The sequence below is a fragment of the Nothoprocta perdicaria genome, unplaced genomic scaffold (assembly GCF_003342845.1).
Source record: "Nothoprocta perdicaria isolate Ctin4 unplaced genomic scaffold, notPer1 scaffold_208, whole genome shotgun sequence".
Taxonomy (NCBI): Eukaryota; Metazoa; Chordata; class Aves; order Tinamiformes; family Tinamidae; genus Nothoprocta; species Nothoprocta perdicaria.
The window spans coordinates 1,142,152-1,154,447 of NW_020455294.1; the positions used below are offsets into that span (position 1 = coordinate 1,142,152).

The window sequence follows — 12,296 nt, forward strand, 5'->3', positions numbered from 1 at the left end:
GCACAACCCCTTAGATGGGGTCAGTGGGAAGTATGCAAATGTCTCCAGGGGCAGAATTTGTCCCATCGTGTGACTTCAGCAGCATCTGTAAAAAAAGACTTAATTAAAGCTATCAGRATCAACATTTGGTAGGTGAAAGGAATCACTATTAATGTAAGCAAGGCTGGGTAAGCAGCAACACACCAAAAGGGTGCACGATACTAGCAAGCACAATTAAGTGTCTATAACAAGCAATTGAACAGTGCTGAAGTTCAGGTAYCCATGGTAGCTGTGTTAATGCAAGTGTATTGCCTTAAAAATGTTAAAGTATTTCTGAGTTAAAGCTATTAAATAATCCTGGGAAAAGGGAAGAGGAGATGCTGCAGAAAAGCTATGAGGAGTTTATGTGTGCAAAACCCACTTTTGAATAAAAACTACTAAACTACCTTTTTCTCATTTTGAACTTAAAAGTCAAATTCATTCTAATGAATGCAGCCATTTTTTTTGCAAACTAGCCCCTCTGTCTTTTGTCTGAAAAACTGAATATTGAAATCTGGAAGGGACTCTTCAGGCTCACTCTTGTCTGCAGAATACTGGCAGTCCTTCTGATATCACTTTTGTAGCAATGGGATTTAATGGGTGCATTTYCCTAATGCAAAAGGGAAGCAATTTCAAAGCTAGACACTAACATCTACATTGTGGTTCAGATTCTAGATTAGGTCTCCTAGCAATTATTAAGTTAGGAAAATGAGTAGATGAAGAGGGAAGAAGGGATTTAGGCAATTCTGTACCACTCTTGTCTTTAGCTGGTCTAGGGGTTAATGAAACAGTACTAAGGGTTCACAGTTTAAGAGAGGCTGTGGGGGAATGTGTTTCTTCAGGGTCCAATAGCCAGAAAGGGTGTTGTAGAGAACTATGGGATAATACGCTCCAACAGCTGCCTTCTGGCTCCTCCTTCCCCCTTATTTCTGCAACAAGAATGTAAAAATAGTCAGGGGTCAAACTGCATTTTAGCGCAACCACAAGGGTTTACAACGTGAATGCCAAGTTCAACCTCCAATAAGCTCAACCCTGCACTGAGCTAGCAGGACTGATCCACAGTGACAGAGACCAGGAGCACTGAACACCTCAGGGAGAAGTGGAGGAGAGGAATAAACCTGCTGCCCTATGTGCTACCATTCTGCAGGCAGAGCTCAGGCATCTACAGACTCTAAACCACTACTGGTTTCATGAAAATAAAGTATCTGATGTTTATTTTTTTTATGTTTTGGGAGAGGGCTGAGTTTGCTTGTAGCTAACATGACCCCCATTTAAGTTGACAGAAATCTTTTAACTATGTGAGGTTTTGTTTGTATCCCTGCCTCCTAGACTAAAAAGAGGCAAAATAAAGAGGTGGCTCTCAAATTCTCAAGTACGGAAAAATAAAGTAACGCCACATACCTGTCATCTTTTCCCTACTTTCATGCAGAAAGAAAGAGACTAACAAGCCTATTATAAATAATATGTGGGATAAAAACTAAGAAAATMTAAATAAATAAATAAAGTAGAAATATTAACAGCTTTTGTCCCCATCAATAATATTCAAGTAGGAAGGAGAACACTTGATAGTAATAAATTTTTTTACCTATTAATTTTTCCCTCTATGAAGCCAATAAATAATGACGGATGAGCCTTGTTCTAGGGAGAATGGTCCTTACAAAGGTGCAGAGAGTGCGAAAGGCTTGCTCTGCTAACACCCTCCAAAGCAAGTGTCTCCAAGGATCAGTGATAAACTTGTCAAGAATGAGCCAGATTCTCACATGAATTACACCCAAAAAGAGTTGTCCTCTGTCAAGCATAAAAAATAGGGCAGTTTCAACAACTCCTTTATGTAATTAATTTCCTTCTCCATCCTAGGAAATAAATACATAAATAAAAGATAGCAAAAGAAAAATGTGGCTGGTATTATAGAGAATTATGGCCAAACTCAAATGATCAGACAAAATATCTGACTTGCACCTAARTAGATATTGCTGGTGGATGTCTGACCATACAGCACACTTAGAGGCTGGAAAGCTTAAAGGCTAGAAGACTTAAAAGGAAAAGTYTAAGTAACATATTAAGCATCCTAAGGGAGAACACTGAGAAATTCTAATTTCTAATCCTGAACTACCTTTATTGGCACAAACAGAAACAAAATAGGGATTTGATTCTCTAACAATATTTGATAAATTATGGAAATCCATATGTATCCACCCTTTCCTTCCTTGCCAGCTAGACGAAATCTTTCACCCAAGCCTCTCATATGAGATCAGTTCCACCACAACGGATGAAGTTCCACTGTATTCATGTTGACTATCAGCCACAATCTCTTTACTAATTCCTGATTAGTCTTCCCTTCTCCTTCCCCATTCTCTCTCTTTCCATTTTCCTTTCCTTTGCTCCTTCTCTCTTCCTTCTCTTTACTTGTCCTTGCTTCTCTGTCTAATTTGGAGAGTTCTAGAATGAAACCTGCTGCAAATTCAGATATACGTGACATATGAAATACAGCCCCCAAAGAATAACCCAGGCCTGCAAACCAATGCCCCACATTGAGATAATCAGGTTTTGATCCAGAAGTGGAATTTTAGCACTATTCCATTTATGCCCATTGAAAATCTTTCAGTTTTACTCCAAGACGGAAGGAAATTAAACTGTGAAAATTAAACTGTGAAATCACACAAATCACTGTGAAATTGTGGAATTGTCCTACAATCACCTTTGAGCTCTGCAGCTTCACTACTGCTGCCTTGCATGAGAGATTATGTGTAAAATAAATGGCGAGCTAGCGAAGCACGGCCATTAGGAAAACATAAAGGCTGCTAAAAGCAYGACTCTTTGTTTCTATTCACAGAAGAAACAGTTAAAGTCCAAGATTTTCCCAGAAAATCTGAGAAAATGAAAAAAGAAGGCTGTAAAGAGTACTGTGATATGTTACGTTARCTCCCTCTGAATTTCCAGCATCTACATATAGCTGCCTGCTCACCCAGGTGGGATGAACTGGGAAGCATTTTTGCCTTAGGGAGTCCATTTCACAGACAAATCTTCATTGATAAAAGGAGGCAGTGACAAACATTCTTTTATTTTTTGTATTCACTCACTAGTGTGATCTGTGTATGTTGAATGACTAATATGATCATGCTGGGTAGGAAAAAATGTTAATCCTTTATATTAATTCTTCTGGCTAAGGAATACCTTTCCTATTTACTGCTTATGAGCCTCAGGACAGAATTAGAAAAAAAAAAAAAGGGGGAAGAAAAAGCTCTGCGCAGATAGCAAAACTCTTTTCATTTCTACAAATAATTAAATAAATGTATAAAATCAGTAGTGTCTTATCAGTATTGCAGTATTCATCAGTGTTTTCTTCATGGGCATTTGCATTTCAAAAATTCACAAACTGATGGTTCAATCATCTAATATTATACTGTTGCTGAACTGATTAAATTATTGAACCAAACAATGCTGTTAAGGACAGGCAGAAGAAAAAAAAAGAAAAGAATCTATTAAAAGTTACTGGCAAGGAAAYAGCAATTAGTCATTATCAATGGGGAAGTCACAGTGAAGATTAGCAAAATAGAGAGGATGTCATGCAAAGTATTTATAAAACATACACTGGACCATCTGCTGCAGCAAGGCAATACAGTGAGCTGATCAAGATGCACAAATAACCCAATTAAAATAATGTCTCCATCTGTGACATTATACCTTATATACAGTCAGTACAGGTGTTCTTAGGGCTATTTTAAGGCAATTACCACAAAAATTATTTAATTCTTACTTAGCATATGTGGCTAGAAAGAAACATAGCATCCAGTATTGATGCCAGCAACTAAGCTGTTAACAAGGTCTTTAAAGGCTGTTTCAACTGGATATAGAATAAAAAAATGACAATTTGGGATCCAAAACCATGAAACATTTTGAYTTGAAAAGAGCAATTCTTAGCTAACATCTGCCTTACTGTATGTTCTTTTGCTGTTCTAAAAATTTATTTATAGACAATGAGCAACTGATTTCACTTTTTTATGACTATTAATTTAATAATTGACTATATCTTGCTTAGGTAAGTGTACAAATTATTCCAAAAGACTCTYCTTTCACAGAATCATGCCTCCTTTTTCTTGGTATGCCTGAAGCCCTATGGGAGAGCAAGATGGAGCGTGTGGCTGTTCCGGGGCACAAGCGGCCTCGTTGCTGGGATTACTCACCGGTCTGGCCATGCTGTCATGGGCAAACTGTTGGATTTGGGAGGGYGTTTAAATTTCTGTACCTAGAATATTGTCAAATCTCAGCAAATAATAATAGAAAAAGAAAAATATTTAGCAGATTTTTTTTTCCCCTGTGTGCTTTCGTAGATGTTTAACACTCTGTGGCAAGAAGAATTAAGGTCAATTAGGAGGAACTGACTGATGATGACAGAGGTAAAAGAGAAGAGTAACATACAAAAGGGCGATCAGGAGGAAAACTGTAATGTCACTAAAACTGCTCGCTGCAATATATGACATTCAGTACTAAAATGTAAAGAGGACATGTGCCTTCTTCAGAAAACATGCTTCTTTCAGATGTACTAGCTGGGAGCATTAGACTGGGACATGAAAGAAGTTGTTGCTTTATCTCTTTTGTTAAAAAATAATTTTATCAAAAAGAAACTCCACTGGTTTCCAGGAATAAACAGGGAGCTGGGTCACCTTACTCTTGCCCACAATACAGATGAATATACCAGAGAGAGAAAACAACAGTCAAATGATGAAGTGACACAAGAAGAAGGGATAATTTTCCATAGGAGAATCAGGAATCCTCTCCTGCTGAAAACCCTGAGTATTTCATACTAGCTTCATGTTCTAGCTTGAAGATTCCCAATGATGTATTCRTATGCATACAGAATTCACAGGCTTTTGCCTTTTACTAATATCTTTGATTACTGTAGGATTCATAGCCACTACCAGAAAAAAAGTGAGGAACAAAAAGCCAAGAACAAAGTTCTTAGCTTAAAAAATAGCTTGTAGCTAATTCCTGTGACCAGCAATGCCATTAACTCCAGCATTTGCTGCATGTTTACTCTATCTATACCTTGGTTTACTGCACCAGCGGTTTCTTGGGTCTCTTGTGCCTGCTGGAAAGCCAAGTCACAGGAGGGCATGACAMGCTGTGTGAAACTCCCTAAGACAACCTACCAGTGTTATGTGTATTCCCTAGAGGAGTGAGTCCCTCCAGAAACTTCCTTGCCTTTGCATTTTTTCTTCAAAACAGTGATTTCTTGGGTGTGTTCATGTGTGAAATGCTGCAGCTGGCTCTTTTAGAGTGTGATCGGGCGTCACATCTCTTCAGCTCTCCCTTTGGACTGTCACTCCGACCACACGTACACAGAGCTACTGTATTATGCTGTTACATGGTATGGTGAGGAAAAACRAAATGAAACAAAACAAGCCTTCACCACCAGACTTCAGGACAGTTCAGCTTTGGACTATTAAGAGTCTAGGTTTGTCTTTCGTTTTTTTTTTTGTTTTTTTCTTTTTTAATCACCAATTAATCAGACAAATACGCACATGTTGTTAGTAAAAGCTTAAAATATTACATTCTGTCTCCCATAAAGTGCTTCCATTTAGTAAATGTTATTTTTCTTAATTTAAGAGTAGCCACTAGATGGAGATCGTGCACCTTGGGCACATCTGGAACATCAGGCAGCATGTAAACTACCAGCAAAGAAAGGGCAGCCTGAGGAGAGTGTGCTAGCAAAAGCACTGATCACTTCCCGGGAAAAACTAAGTGGCTTTTTGATGTTAACTTAACTCTACTTATTCTGTTGAACACTGAGTGGTATCTTTATTTTAAGATGCTTTGTGAATGTTACGTCCACTAAAAAAAACTACTCTTTTACTCCTAGAAATGTTATAAACCCTGGAGTATTCCTGTTCCTGCTCACATTCACTGATAAAATAAATCATGAGGATGAATGTTCCTGCAAGCTGTGGATATCCCCACTGCCTAGACAGCTTTTAATTTATGCCCTATCTTCCAATATTAACACAGTTGTAAAGCACTCTGTGCTTTCAAGATTTTCTTGCTTTGGTGAATGTAGAATTTTCTAGGACTGTCCTGGAATACAAGTGAAAAGGTGCACTTTGGAATGCAGCTTCTAGATGTGATTGAAATGATAAAAACAGCAAATCCTGAAAGGCTGAGTGGGTTTCCGTTTTATTGCTTGTCTCCGGGTCAGTGCTCCAGCCTGCTTTACTCTCCTGCACCAGCTCTTATCAGACAATTTGCCAGCCAGTAGAAATGAGAAGGAAAAAAAGAAAAGGACACACACTGATGCTTGGCTCCTTCCCYGAAACACCCAATATCACTATAATTCACCTGTGACTTGCTGAGGAAGACAGGGCAAAATGGGAGCTTTGCAGTGCACTCATTAGCTGCAGGGGAGACACCAAAATCCTGCTTGAACAGTATCGTTTAACCCATGAAAGCAYAGAGACTTCAAACACATAATACCGATGTGTTATTGATTTTTCAATTTGAAAATCTGTTTTGTTTTGAGAGGATAAAGCCTTTATGTAACAGAAGTGATGATATACAGAAAAGCAATAAGGAGATTAAGAAAGATAAACATGTAAGTGCTGAGGATCAAGGCAATTTGTGCTACAGGGCTACTGGTGGAAAGATAAAGTGACTTTGAGCAAGAGAGGTGATGGACTTGGACAATAACACCATTTGCAACTGTCTAAAAACTTTATACGCTCCTCAGTGTTGGGTGACTAATACAATTTACACAAATTAGCAAGTGTTAGCTTACTAATACAAATGCATCAATCTTAGCAGATGTCTGCACAGGGTAAACAGGAGTTATACCGTTAAAATATCACATATGATTGTGCTTAGTGCTCCTTGATTTAATGTGCTATGCTTTAAAACCAGCAAAATCTGTTTTACATTTATAAACAAATCTCTCATATGAACAGCGACAAACAATCTTCAGAATGACTCTGGATGTGAAAATTTATGGATATTTAGCCAGATGAGCATTTACATTTGCCTTCCACGAATATTTTTGTGATTAAAATGCTCCTCATCTGTATATTCACAACAAGCCARCAAATATGGATCTAAGATGTCAGTGAAGTTCATAAGCTGGGTTTTATTTGCATACACATTGACTGCTTTCCCCTTTTTGCATTCACACAGCTGCAGTGCTAATAAACAGTCTTGTACAACCCTTGCTCTGTGTCTGCCTGTGTGTGTATGTGTGTAGTTTGAAGATGGACAGATAAACCCCTGTGTCCTSTTTTGAAGAGGGCCCAGGGAGGGATCACAGGGTGGCCATGGTCACCAGAAGACCCTTCAAGCTACACGTTTCACCTGCAATCTTGTCCTGGATTCACGCAGCTCACCTTAAGGAGAATCAAAACTGAACTTTTGCTTATCAGCCAAATGTCTGTATCCAGCAAGAGTCTGTTAAAAGTGGCAATGCTGTGAAGATAGACTTGCTACCTTATCGGTCTTTCTAGTGAAATGTCTCTGATCTAAAACACACCCATGATACATGACTAAGGTAAATGTTATGACAAAATACCATAACATAAAACTTGTTAAACACAAGCACTGTAATTTGTATTAACACGGTCCTTGAAAATGAGTTATTTTAAAGGACTATCTTTTTCTTCTCTCAAAATACATTACATGTGCAAATGCCTTTAAAAGCATACAGTAAAAATAACAGTGCAGAAACAAAGCACTCAGAAATACACAAAAATTCATACATTTAAAATGTAATGAATACATAAAGAGTGATCATATTAAGTAGGTAAATTAAAGGCATGCTCTTTGAAGAGACATTCTGCATTTCAATTGTCATTCAGTCATATGTTAAATATTGGAAATGCCTCTTAAAATCAGTGTAGTAATAGATGCTTTTATCACTGAGAAAACTAAGTAGGCGAATCTTTCTTGACAAAAGGCATGTAAATTCAGTATTGCTTTTCATACACTGTCAATCAAAATCATTCACCTATTGCATCATTGTCAAAAAGCAATCTTACTCATTTTAAGTGCAGCCATCAGACAGCATGGCTAGCATGTATCATGGTGTCAGCTATTTACTTCATTAATAAAAAAATGTATCTTTGAAACAAGAATGGAATTATGTATTGCATGGAAAAAGAACCACAGAATACATTTACATAGTAATGTTTCCATATCTAGAGTGACCAGAACAACGCTTTWTCCAAAAGTAGAGTTAACTGATCACAAGGCATAATTTCATAATGTCTTTACCCTCGTCTCAGAAGTAGCAAAATGGGTTGAGGCAAAAAAAATATTGGAACATTTCCCTAATGGGAGCATGCAGAAGTGATGTAAGTGAACTGAAGAATAGTTTCTAAAGTTGGAGACACATGGAGCTCCTAAAATTGGGGACATGTTTGGGAAATAAGGATTAAAAGAGTCCTGATCTAATTGGAACATTTCCAGTGTAATATTTATATTAGCAACAACAATCAGAGGAGTTCAAGATAAAAAGATTTCTAGGAAAAAAAGGGTTGGGACAGTCCATATAGAAAAATGATGATTTCCACAGTGTGAGGAAAGCTTTTGCAAATGCTTTTCAAATCAACTCCACTAYATTTTATTTCATCTCCACAACACACTTCCTTATTTCCAGTTGCACTGCAACCTCCTTCATCCTAAAACTTGAAATATTCGATTAGTCAGTAATAAAAAAGCACAAATATTTAACAAAAGAACCTCACCCTCATTCCCTGTGGGGTATTTAGATATAAAACAAACCAAAGAAGACCTGAAGATTAGTATACAGGAACTCATAAAGTTGACTGTGTGCGGGAAGTGGTTGTTCAACCTGATGATGACTAGCATGTTACTCACATGTATGAAGGTAAAGAGCAAGGCAYTGGAGTTCAAAGAGCAAAAGGATATGTGTATATATACATATGTATTTACTGCAAGGCTGGAAAAGTAGGTGCTTTAAGGAACCTAGACAATCAAAGCTGATGTTCTGTCCTAAAGCTCTGTTTCGGTGTCATTCAGTTCCTCTGGGCATCCCTGGGAACTGCATGCATTTCTCTGATGATGCAATCTCTCCTTTAAAATGATGAGATCAGCCACCTCCTCTTGCATCAATAACATTTTCAAAAGCACTGAGGTGAAAACTTGTCCTTACTGCAATCAGTGGTATAACTCTGTTAGACTTAAATAAGAGACAAATCAGGTCAGTGTTGAATGCTTTTGAAAACCCCTTCCCAAGGGGACAAAAACAAACATGCAGTGATAAACACATCCTAAGACGCTGGCCTAGCTGAAGAGACAAAATCTTCCTGTCCTGATGGGAGAAAGCATCTCTACGACTGACTGTGACAAGGAAGCACAAACTGCTCTCACTTAATGACCTACTTAGGTATTAATGGGTTAAGTATTGCCTGATATCTGTTATGTGACACAGAAAATAATTTACTTTTGTTGTTGACAAGAGAGGGAAGTTTATGCACTAGCCTAATACATGCAGTTAGGGTGCCGGAGGATGGGGCATGGGAGCAGTTTTGATTTAAAAGTTTTTGGTTTTAAAAACAATCCTTGTAATACTTGTTTCATTCTTTACTGTCCTAAAGAAAGTGTTTACATGACCAAAGATCTACTGGTTATCAAAAGAATTCTTGGAAGACTAGCACTAATAGGTTAATCACCCAGCAGTTTATTTGGAGAGGAAAATCAAAACCTTTGTCAAGAAAAGCTTTACAAATTGCCACATATTTTGGGGGAGGAACAAGGTTCAAAGTAATAACACACTCTACTTAAACCTTGTTTTCAATATTATCTTCGTTTGCAGAAATCCTTTCTGACACTTGTGCACTACTCAAAATAGTTCAATAGATTCATGAGAGAAACTTCCTGGATTCCAAACTGTCAAATCAATACTCCTTTTTTTTTTTTTTTCTTCAGATATGCCTTCTTTCCTTTTTCTCAACGTCAATTTTTCCTGCAAAAATGCTGATCTTCTATACRTGTCTCAGCTTTGTTCTTTGACTCATAGCTATGAAAGATGCACACAGACCTATGAAATTCAACATATTTTTCTTTAAAGCTTTTAGCTAAAGAAGAAAATGTAGCATTCTGTACTGAGCCAYATGAACATGTGATTTCAAAGAAAATCACTTTTTATGAGAAAAGTTGAGTTTTGGATTGTTCAGTGTAACAGTTTCCCAAGAACTACAGATCAGAACTACCTCCTTTAAGTTTTTAGCAAAGGATGAACTCTAATAATCACAGTTTAACAGATCTCATTTTACAAGTGGAAGTTGGTAAAATGAAGCCAGAGTGTTGGTTACACAGACATAAGTAACATGGATAAGTTAAAGAATGGTTTACTGCATGCCAGGTATTTCACAGTCTATTCCCTCCTCTCACTAGAATCTAAGGTACTTCTAGCTATGTATCACTTAGATGTAAATGCATATATAAGGAYGGTTACTGCAGGCAGCAAGAATCAACAGAAGTTATTCTCAGTAACTTGTTTCTATGTCTATCTCTGATCCAGACTCCACCAAGGTCTGGGTAGACCTATATATTGTTTTATTATTTTCCCATAACTTTTAGAAGAGGTAAAAATGAATCCTGATCCTAACTCTGAAGCTCTGCTCACTTACATAATATTTTCTTAAAAAAACCTTATGTTTCCAGTGTTAGGGAACCCACCTTCTTGGGTGATTCACAGTTTTCTTCAGTTTTATAGTATTAAAGAATTCTGTGTCACRTGGAAACTCTGGGATTCAGTTACACTCGTCATGTCCTGTATTTGCAAAGTGTTATGTTCCTTGATACCACAGTTAAATGATCTGGTTTATACCTAGGCAAATATCTTAATCATAACAAATCGTTCCAAAAAGAAGAAAAATATATACCTGCAGCCATCTGGTAAAATCTTGTGTTACTACGTGTCTAACAAAAGAATGTTAAATAAGCTCCAGAGCAAGGAGTCGTAACAATAAATTACTTATAAAAAAACAAATTAAAACAAAACACAACAATTTGAGAGTAAAAACAGTAAGGTCCTTTTCTGTGACCAAGCCTCTTCTGCATAATTTAGCAAAACTGGGACACAGCAATAATAAGTAATGAAGCACCACTTAAAGTGGCAAATAGGAGCATAATTTCCTTACTGTTTCCTAAAACTGAGTTGTAAATATGTTAATAGTCCTATAYAGAAAGAAAAATCACCACATAAGTAGCCATATACATAAATCTAGGCAGAGTTGTGCATAGTTACACAAAACTTGTAATACTTTGTATGTCTGTTTGCTTTTCTATGGAAACTCTGTGTTGACCAAGAAAAACAACTGATAAGCAGCTGACAAAACAAAAAAAAGCAATTTTCAAGTACTTTTATTGGAAAACCAATAGAACACAACTTATGTTTGCTTTCTTAAAGGTAGCAAAGTAACCCAAAACATCTCCTGATGCTAAAATGAATTGTCTGATCACAATYATTAGTTTTATACTGTGTCAGAGGCCTCAGAGCCTCATGACACATAGCACCATTTTGCTATGTGTATAGGCTGGCTCTGCTAGATGATTTTTTTTTTTTTTTGGAGGGTTTCATTTTGTACTGAAAGGTTGCACGCTGCATCACGTATTGTCTCTCTGTAATCTAACTTGTGCCATAACAGGTTTTCTCTGGTGTCCTACCTTGAGGATAATGGTGGCATAAATCCAGTGTCTCTGACACTAAAATAGTCACATACCCATTCCTGAGCTAGAAAAAGTGCTATTGTTGGGTATGAACACAAGCCAAACCACAGCCTCAGCCACCTGAAAAGCCTAACTCGTGAAAACACATGTGTTGTCAAATCACTTAGCCTCTCAGTTCACTTCAGGTCCCGCTTCCTGATCACCCATGTTGTATACAGGTTATTTTATTTCTRTGTTTTCTTTTGGAGGGAATCAATTAGTTCTGTCTCAGATTAAACCTGTGAGCAATTCTGCGGACAGCTTGTTACAGGCATCTCTAGCAATGAGGCACGTGGGACGTGACTCTACCAAGCACAGTGTTCTCCACCTGCACAAACCTTTTGTACTATTCCAGATATTTCAGGACTTCCCATAGTCTCCCTCTCCCTCATGCAATTCAATCCTCCAGTATCAGGGCAAAATATCATGTCCCTAGAGGGCTGTGACACAATGCTTGCAGCATTTCGTGAACTTTGTACTGAAAAAAATAAAATAAAATAAAATAAAATAAAATAAAATAAAATAAAATAAAATAAAATAAAATAAAATAAAATAAAATAAAATAAAGA

The 12,296-nt window shown here is 37.2% G+C and overlaps 1 protein-coding gene across 1 annotated transcript in view; it reads right to left on the reverse strand.

The window, feature by feature from the left end:
- NALCN (sodium leak channel, non-selective) overlaps positions 1-12,296 on the reverse strand; it is a 206,297-nt gene that overhangs the window by 141,313 nt on the left and 52,688 nt on the right. The gene's annotated exons all lie outside the window — the stretch shown is intronic.